Source organism: Elaeis guineensis, chromosome 5 (assembly GCF_000442705.2).
Source record: "Elaeis guineensis isolate ETL-2024a chromosome 5, EG11, whole genome shotgun sequence".
NCBI classification, from domain to species: domain Eukaryota; kingdom Viridiplantae; phylum Streptophyta; class Magnoliopsida; order Arecales; family Arecaceae; genus Elaeis; species Elaeis guineensis.
This window is the reverse complement of record NC_025997.2, coordinates 55,214,416-55,222,828: the sequence shown is the minus strand read 5'-3', so window position 1 is coordinate 55,222,828 and position 8,413 is coordinate 55,214,416.

The following is an 8,413-nucleotide window of genomic DNA, read 5'->3' as shown; positions in this document are numbered from 1 at the left end:
CTGATTTGTGCTTAGTTGCCGGCAGCAATCTGTTTGGGTTTCCACCAGGTGCCCACGTGTTCACCCTCCAACATTGATCCACATGAGGACTCGATCAACTCTCTAGCACTTATTAGAAAATACTCTGTAATTAAATTCTGATTTATCAGAATTTAAATGCAATTTGGGCAGAACCTCCTTTCTTGGCTTTGCTGTCACACTGTTGGACCTTTTCTTCCCTTTCTTTCTTGCTCCTTGTCTCCTTAATTTTTATTCAATTCTCTAAGCCTTTTGGAAGATTTCTTGTCCTTTATCAGGACTTATCTAGGCTAGAGAGAAGAATAAAGAAAATTGGACAAGCAGAGCCTCTTGTAAGAAAGAAAGAAGATTTCTGAATACCGAGACTCCTCGGCGTGCACCCCTATTTATATTGCACGTAAAGGTGCAATCCAAAACATCTCACGCCCTCTTACAATTATCTCATGCCTCTTGTCTATTTCTCATGCCCCATAAGTTAAGAAATGCCATGTGTACATCAAAGTTGGGTTGAAGAGACGCTTATTTTAGAAAGACTCTTCGATCTTAACTTACGGTGTTCAGATGAGAAGTCACGAAGCTTCTCTTATTGGCGCCATCAACCCATGCCTTTGGATCTGGAAGGAAGCCCATCCAATGGCCAAGATAGATGGCCAATTTGAAGAATGGCGCAAGAGATTAAGGGCATGGATAATTTAAAACTTATCTCCCCATTTGAAATTTCAAAGGGGCGCTTTCAAGAGGTGGCGCATGGATTTAATCCTTATCCCTTTTCTTAATTCTTCTACGATGAGTTTAATACTCAAAAGGACTCTTAGGTGCCTCCTAAGACATCTGAAATACATTCGTAGAATAAAGGTTATGGAGAAAAATAGGATAGACCTTATCTAAAGGTGGCGCCAACTCCATCCATGCGCCATGTGGCTCATGCGCATGGATTCAAATCCACATGCCAAGAGAGAGACTCTTAGGCATGTGGTTCCCTGATTTTTGGCACCCAACAGCAAGCCCAATTAAAACACTTCGAACCCACTTCAAGACCAAATCCAATTTGGCTCAAATTGGTTCTAAATTAGCCCAAATCGAACCCGATTCGAATTCAATTCGAATCTAAATGCTAGGGTTTGCAACATGTGCTAGCATGTTCAACTTGCAAACATGGTTTAATCAAATTAAACCCATGATCAATTCCCTTTGTGTGTGACCCATTGGGTTCCACATCTAACCAGCAGTGAGTCCAGGTACAATTTAAACTAATTTGGTTAGAACACAATCTAGCCGATTTAGGTCAAATCAAGCTGAACCATTTTGATCAATCAGAACAGCTTTTAATTAATGATCGAATTAAACTCTTTAATTTGATCAAACTCACAAGACATGATTGACGTCTAGCAACGTATCATGTCTACCTGGAAGATATAAATTTTGATGGAAATACCAAAAATATCCTTCAGTGGAAAATTACGTGCAACTTGATCTTACGATCATCCTGCATCCCGAATATAAGTTTGGGTATGGAAAAATATCAAACCCAATTTTATGTTCACATTTCTCTTGATTAAATAATAATGATTAGATTTATGAAATATTAAAAATTATTTCTAATTTTTCATAATGCTCTGATCAAAGTCTTCCTGAATCATTATTTGATTGAAGCAGATAGGATGCGATCTCCTCTTACTAGGAGTGATCGTTTCCATATTGACCTACTCACAACCTTCATAAGCAATCCCTCATATCCAGAACACCCCGTACATGATTAAATCATGAATGAGTATGATCCAAAATATGGATTCATGCTTATAAGGTTCTACGGCAGTCTCAGGTCAAAAGATTTACATGCACAATTCCCACTATAAGAAAAATCTGTTGACATGTAGATAAGACTCCATCAGATATTCTTTAATTGGATCAATTCAGTGAATTCATTCTCTAATGAACACTTATATCCTTATATTAGTGTCATACACAAGTAATTGTGAGATCAATTACCCTCTCTATCGAGCATACACAGGATGTACCAGTCTTACCGAAACATTGATCCCCTACTCAATGTTCCATCGACTAGGAATATTTAAAATTAGAGTTTTAAGGTTTTAGGTCTCACTTGGTATGATCGCATCATAACCCTAAAACCATAGCCCTAATTTATGGGGTTCATCAAAATAAGATGCAGCATATGATGAACTAAATGCCTTTATTTATTTAAAACATCAGTACATGAGTTGTCGAGAGACAAAAATATCCATCTATTTATACATTTTGATTGGCTTATAGGGCATATTCCTTTCACGCTCAATGGGACCGCCTCTGGTCATCTTCTCCGACATCCACTTCTCCTTCCCCCACTTGATCTTCGCCCGATGCCTCCCCGTAAAGCATCCACACGGCGATCCACGACCTTCGCGGCCAGATCTCAGGCTCCGGCCTCACCTCCAGTCTCTCAGCCTCCTCCTCCTCCTCCGGCAACGATGGTTGGCACGGAGCAATTCGACCTACTGATGAAGCAGGTCGGAGGCCTCACTGAAGCTGTGCAGGTCATGCAATAGCAGCAACAGCCACAAGCATCAGTACGATCGAAAAGAGCATCGTCAGAACTCCAAAATTCGACAGTGGGATGGGCCACCTGGGCCAGCCGCCCAGTCTTTCCCAGAAAGATGAATCCAAGGGTGGAGAGCCCCCAATCAGACCACGACTCCACCCCTGAAAGATCTCTACCCCCATTCTGCCAGAGGACCCTCGAGACCCGTAGTCGCGAGGATTTCCTGGATCGGAGGCTCCAGGAGATGAACCGGCGGATCGAAAAACTCCGCCACGCTCCCCCCGCTCATGGTGAGGATATTTGTACTGACCCCCCCTTTTCTCAAATGATCATGCAGGAACCGATCCCGCCAAACTTCAAACTCCCCCAGTTTGAAAGCTACGACGGGACTTCAGACCCGATTGATCATCTGGAGGCCTTCCGGACGATGATGCTGCTTCACGGCATGCCCGACGCCATTCTATGCCGAGCCTTCCCATCCACCTTGAAGGAAGCGGTGAGAAACTGGTACTCGATGCTGAAGTCGGGTACCATCTTTTCCTTTGATCAGATGAGCCACCAATTTGTGGCCCATTTTGTCAGCAGTCGGCGCCCTCGAAAGGGTTCGAAGTCCCTCATCAATATCAAGCAGAGGGAGGAGGAGTCCTTTCGGGCCTACATCAACCATTTTAATATCACTGTGCTGGAGGTCCGGAACTTGGACCAGTCGGTAGCAATGGCCGCTCTGAAGGGCGGCCTTCAGAAGAATGACCTTTTGTTCTCCCTGGAGAAGAAGTACCCCAGGGATTTTGCTGATCTGTTGGCTTGGGCCGAAGGGTACGCCCGAGCGGAAGAAGCCTTCAAAATGAAGGATGAGGAGACCGCGAGAGAGCGGCAGGCGGGAGACTCGAGTAAGTTCGCAGTCGAAAAAGGGCTGAGAGAAGCTCGGCCACGTTCTAGAACTCCTCCCGGGCACAAGCGTGTCCATAATCCTCCCCGGATACGTAGGCAGAGAAGTCCGGACCACGAAGTCCGACGGGGTTCTCCACCAGGAAGATTTCGCAACTATGCCCCCCTCAATGCCTCGAAAACCCAAATGCTGATGGAGGTCAGGAAGCAGCTACCAAGGCCGGAAAGGATGCGTACGCACCCTAGGAAGCGCAATCCTAACAAGTTCTGCCTCTACCATCGTGACCACGGCCATGATACAGAGGAGTGCATTCAGCTCCGGGACAAGATCGAGAAGCTTATCAGATGAGGATGGCTCGACAGGTTCATTCGACGCGGACCTGAAGGCAGAGAGGATCGGCCCAGGGCCCTGCCGTAACCTGAACCGCCAAGAAGGGAGGAGCAGCCCAGAGATCGGCCTCCAATCGGGACCATCAACTCTGTCATCGGAGGACCTCAAGGAGGAGCAGACCCTCCACGACCATGGGATTTGAAAAATCTGTAAATGTATTACTAACGACTTTGCTTGGAATCAAAGTTCCTTTCGACTTTGCATGTCTCTCCCTTTTGGCATGGACTTGTTACGATTGGGGATAACCCCTTCAAACAATCAAAACAAGGTCATGTTAGGAATAGGAGGAGAACCTCATCCTAACATGAGCAAAATGGAAGTCCGATTATTTTAAGATCGGATGGGGGGAGAGGCCCTGCAACGCCCATATGCGCCCCCACAGCCCTGTTAGGGACAGGAGGAGAACCTCGCCCTAACTTGAGCAAAGTCGAAGGCCCGATTCTCTTTAGACCAGATGGGGAGAGAGGCCTTACAACGCCCTTATGCGCCCCCACAGCCATGTTAGGGACAGGAGGAGAACCTCGCCCTAACATAAGTAAAGTCGAAGGTCCGGTTCCTCTTAGACCGGATGGGGGGAGAGGCCAAACAGCGCCCACATGTGCCCCCACAACCATGTTAGGGACAGGAGGAGAACCTCACCCTAACATGAGCAAAGTCGAAGGCCTGGTTCCTCTTAGATCGGATGGGAGGAGAGGCCAAACAGTGCCTACATGTGCCCCCACAGCCATGTTAGGGACAGGAGGAGAAGCTCGCCCTAACATGAGCAAAGTCGAAGGCCCGATTCTCTTAGACCGGATGGGGGGAGAGGCCCTTGCAACGACCCTTATGTGCCCTCACAGCCCTGCTGGGAACAGGAGGAGAACCTCATCCTAACCTAAGCTGAGATCGACTATGTCAAGAACAGAAGGAGAACCTCGTCCTGACGATGACAAAAATCCGGCTGCCCAACAAAATTGGATAAGGGAAAAGTCCCCTCAATGGCATCTCTACACTTCTATGTGACCCCTCAAAAAGCAAGGGAAGGACCCTCACTCGAAAAGAGGAAGAAAATTAAAAAGGAAAGCGACGAATTACATCGGCAACAGATGAAAAACAAACCACACCAAAGACCTAGGGAACCTCGTCTCAACAAAGACGGAAAGTTCCTACCAAACATCCCCAGCCTCTAAGAAGGCTCTCGACACAGGTCAAGAAAATAATGACCCCTTCGAGGTAATGCGGAGTTCGGACCACCGAGCTCGAGCCTACGACCATGGACGACAAGAAAAGCAAATCAGCGTGGCGATGACTGGGCACCTCCAAACGACGTCGACGTCGGACAAGTCAAAAGATAAAAGAAGTTCGACGGACGATAATTTAATACAATACGTGGAGGAGGTAACACAAAATCTTCTTTTCATTTCATTTGCGAAATATACACCACGAAGCCCAGAAGGCTAAAAAAAGAAAAGCAAAACCACAAGAACCAAACAAAACAACAAAAGAGAAAATGTATGCATGGAAAGATGGAAGGCCAAAAAGAGCCTTAGGGAAGCTCTGCTCCTTCCGACCTCGAATTATCTGCTTCACTCCTTATCAAGGACTGCCTCAGATTTTCAACTTCTTCTTCTAGCTCTCTCTTTTTCAGCAGCATGTCCTGGAACACCCGACGGAGTCGCTGGCTTTCATTCTCCGCCTCTCGATGCCTCTTTCTCAGGACCTCAGATTCTGCCTCTGCATCCTTGACGGCCTGCTGCTCGCATGCCAGCTGGATCTTCAATTGCTGCAGCTCGACCGTCCTCCCCCCAAGGGTGATAGAAAGCTCTTCTGCAGTTCTTCTCAGGGATTGGAGTTTGCTGGAATCCCGAGAGGAAGCAAGCTGTGCCCTGCCAGCCAGCTGTCCTTGGAGACGGGCAACTTCGTCGGTCGCCACCCTGAGTCTCCCTTTGTATTCATCCACCTGCCTGCGCCAACCGGCCTGATGCACGTCGTAGCCTGCCTCGGCATCCTGAAGCTGCTGCTGAAGGTCGGAGACCTTCTTCGACCACTCCCGATCACCGTCGATCTGAGCCAAGAGCCGGGATGAACTTCCCTCCAGCTGGCCAATCCTCTCCTGCGCAGCTGACAGTTCCACCCTGAGAGAACTGATCTTGACAGCTTGAGCCCAAATTCGATCGCTGGCGCGCTTCTTGTGTTCCTCAAGCTCCTTTGCGAAGTTCACCTTCCTCCGACTGTACTCCATGATCCCCTTCACATGGAGATTTTGAAAGCGGGTGGCCTCCACGGTGGCTTTAGAGTGACCCTCCCTCAACCTGCGAAGCTCGCCTTCCATCTTCTTCGACCTTTTTGTCAAATGAAGAACTTCCTTCTTCAGCAGCTGGATCGTGGACTTCCGCGAAATTCCCTGGGACAGGGGAAGTGCTTCGATAGGACACTGCCATCGGGAGGTAAAAGCGTCAAGGCGTGTCTCATTGCAGAAAGAAAAACAAAATGGAGGAAGGAAGAAAGGAGAAGCCATCCACGATGAGAAATTCAACTTTATTGATTGAATATTTTTTAAAGACAAAAAGAAAAAAAAAATTACAGTAAAAGAAAAATACAAGGCCGGAGGTTTCAGACCTTTGCAGTAGGAGTTGGAGAGCTCGGTATCCCTGGAAGGGGGGCTACGGCAGCAGTAGCAGCAGGAGAGGGACCGGCCTCATCTTCAGACTCCTCGCCTAAGAAGCTGAGATCAAGCTCGAAAAATTTTCTGGCCACCTTCTCCTGGCAGAGCTCAAACCCCTTGATGAATGCTTCTTGGCCGAATCGGACGTTCAGGTCCCTCATCTCCGCGGAGGCTTTGAACTCCTCCACTGCAAGACCCCTGGCCTCCGAGACCAGGACCGAAATCTGCTCCGCCAAATTGGTGACCTCAGCCTCCACCTTTCTCACCGTCTCCTCCGAGGTCTGCTTCTCTTCCTCCCGGGCCTGCTTTTCTTTCTCCAGGGCCTCTTGGAGGGTAGCTACTTCGGCGGCCTTTTCTTTGAGGTGAGCGACTTCGGCCCGGTGATGCTCCTCCGCCTGGATGGCGTCCCTCCTCGCCTGATTCGTCGCCTCGATGTTGGCAAGGAGCTGGTGCCCAATCTGCAAGGGCGGCTAGGGGATCAGAACAAAGGTCGGAAAGCCAATTAAATGAAGACTTGTTTACCTCGAGAAAGGACCCTAGGGAGTCCCAAACCCGCTACTCAAGATCGGTGCAGTCAATCCTCTCGACGACTTCAGGTAGAATGCAGCCGTCGATCAACCGCTTGATCAAGTCCCTGTCATTGAAGGGATTCTCTGGCTCTTCTTCGAAACCAAGGGACCCTTCAACGGTGGCTCGGCGGCTACTCACCCTGCGGGCCACCGACTTCCTTCTCCTCTCCCTCTCGACTCCGAGTGCCTCCATGGAACGGACCCCCAAAACGGGAGCCCCAGCGGGGGGACTCCTTGAAGAGGCTCGGGGGGCCGATGGTTCGACGTCCGAAGGAACGTCGATCGCGAGGGCCGCCAGGACAGGCATGACCGAGCTCATCTCCTCCACTCTGGCCTTCTTTGCTGATCCAGAGGCCGCGGCACCTTTTCTTTTGTGGGCCTTGAGGCCCCTAGCGAGCATCCGTGCTGCTTCAGCATCCATTCCTGAAAAAAAAAATCAAAAATCAGCAATGGGGTGAAAAAGGAAGAAGTGACACGCAAAAAAAAAAAAAAAAAAAAAAGAAGAGAAGAAGGATGGAAGAAAAGAAGAGAAAAGAAAAGATGGAATACTCGCAGGATCCTGGGGGCTTAGGCCGATGTTGAATAAAAATTGCTCCTTCAGAAGGTTGGGAAGGGAAGGAGCGGAATAGTCAAGAAGCTTCTGGGTGGCCTGAAGGTCATCCTCCCTCAGACTGGGAGCCCGATGGACAGAGTCCCTCAGAGAGCCCTAAGGGGGCAGGCCCAGCCTCAAAGTTGGGCAGTGGACGAAGAGATATTTCCCCTTCCAGTTATGGATTGAAGAGGGAGCACCTTTCAGCAACCCCTTCTTGCCGAACTGAGGGGAGAAATACCACCAGTCTTTCATCGAAGGGTGACGCTTGAAGGTATAGAAATGCCTAAACAGAGAGAGGGATGGCTGAACCTCGACTACGTGGCAAAGGGAGAGGAACCCTATCAAAAACCTAAAAGAATTCGGAGCAACTGAAGCTAAAGAGATATCTAAGAAGAAGAAAAGGGCGACGACAAAGGGTGGAAGCGGAAGTTGGAGTCCAGCACGGAAGGCCTCTTGATACAGGTAGAAACGACCGGGTGGGGGAGTGCTAGCCCGGTCGGAGGGGCCAGGAAGCTCCAGGTCGTACTCCGAAGGAACTCCATACCGAACCCTTATCAGTAGGAGTTCATCCGGAGTCAGAGAGTAGGGAATGGCACCCGATGCAAAAATCGGGCAAAGCCCAATCCCAGATGTGGGTTCGTCTACAGAGTGAGGCTCCTGGGGGGTTGAGGTGGAAGAACTCCTGGAACTGCTAGAGGCGGAGGTGCCGGAAGATATTTCGAATGATTTCAAATGAAGACCTTAAAGATCCCAGAGAAATCAGGCGGGACGA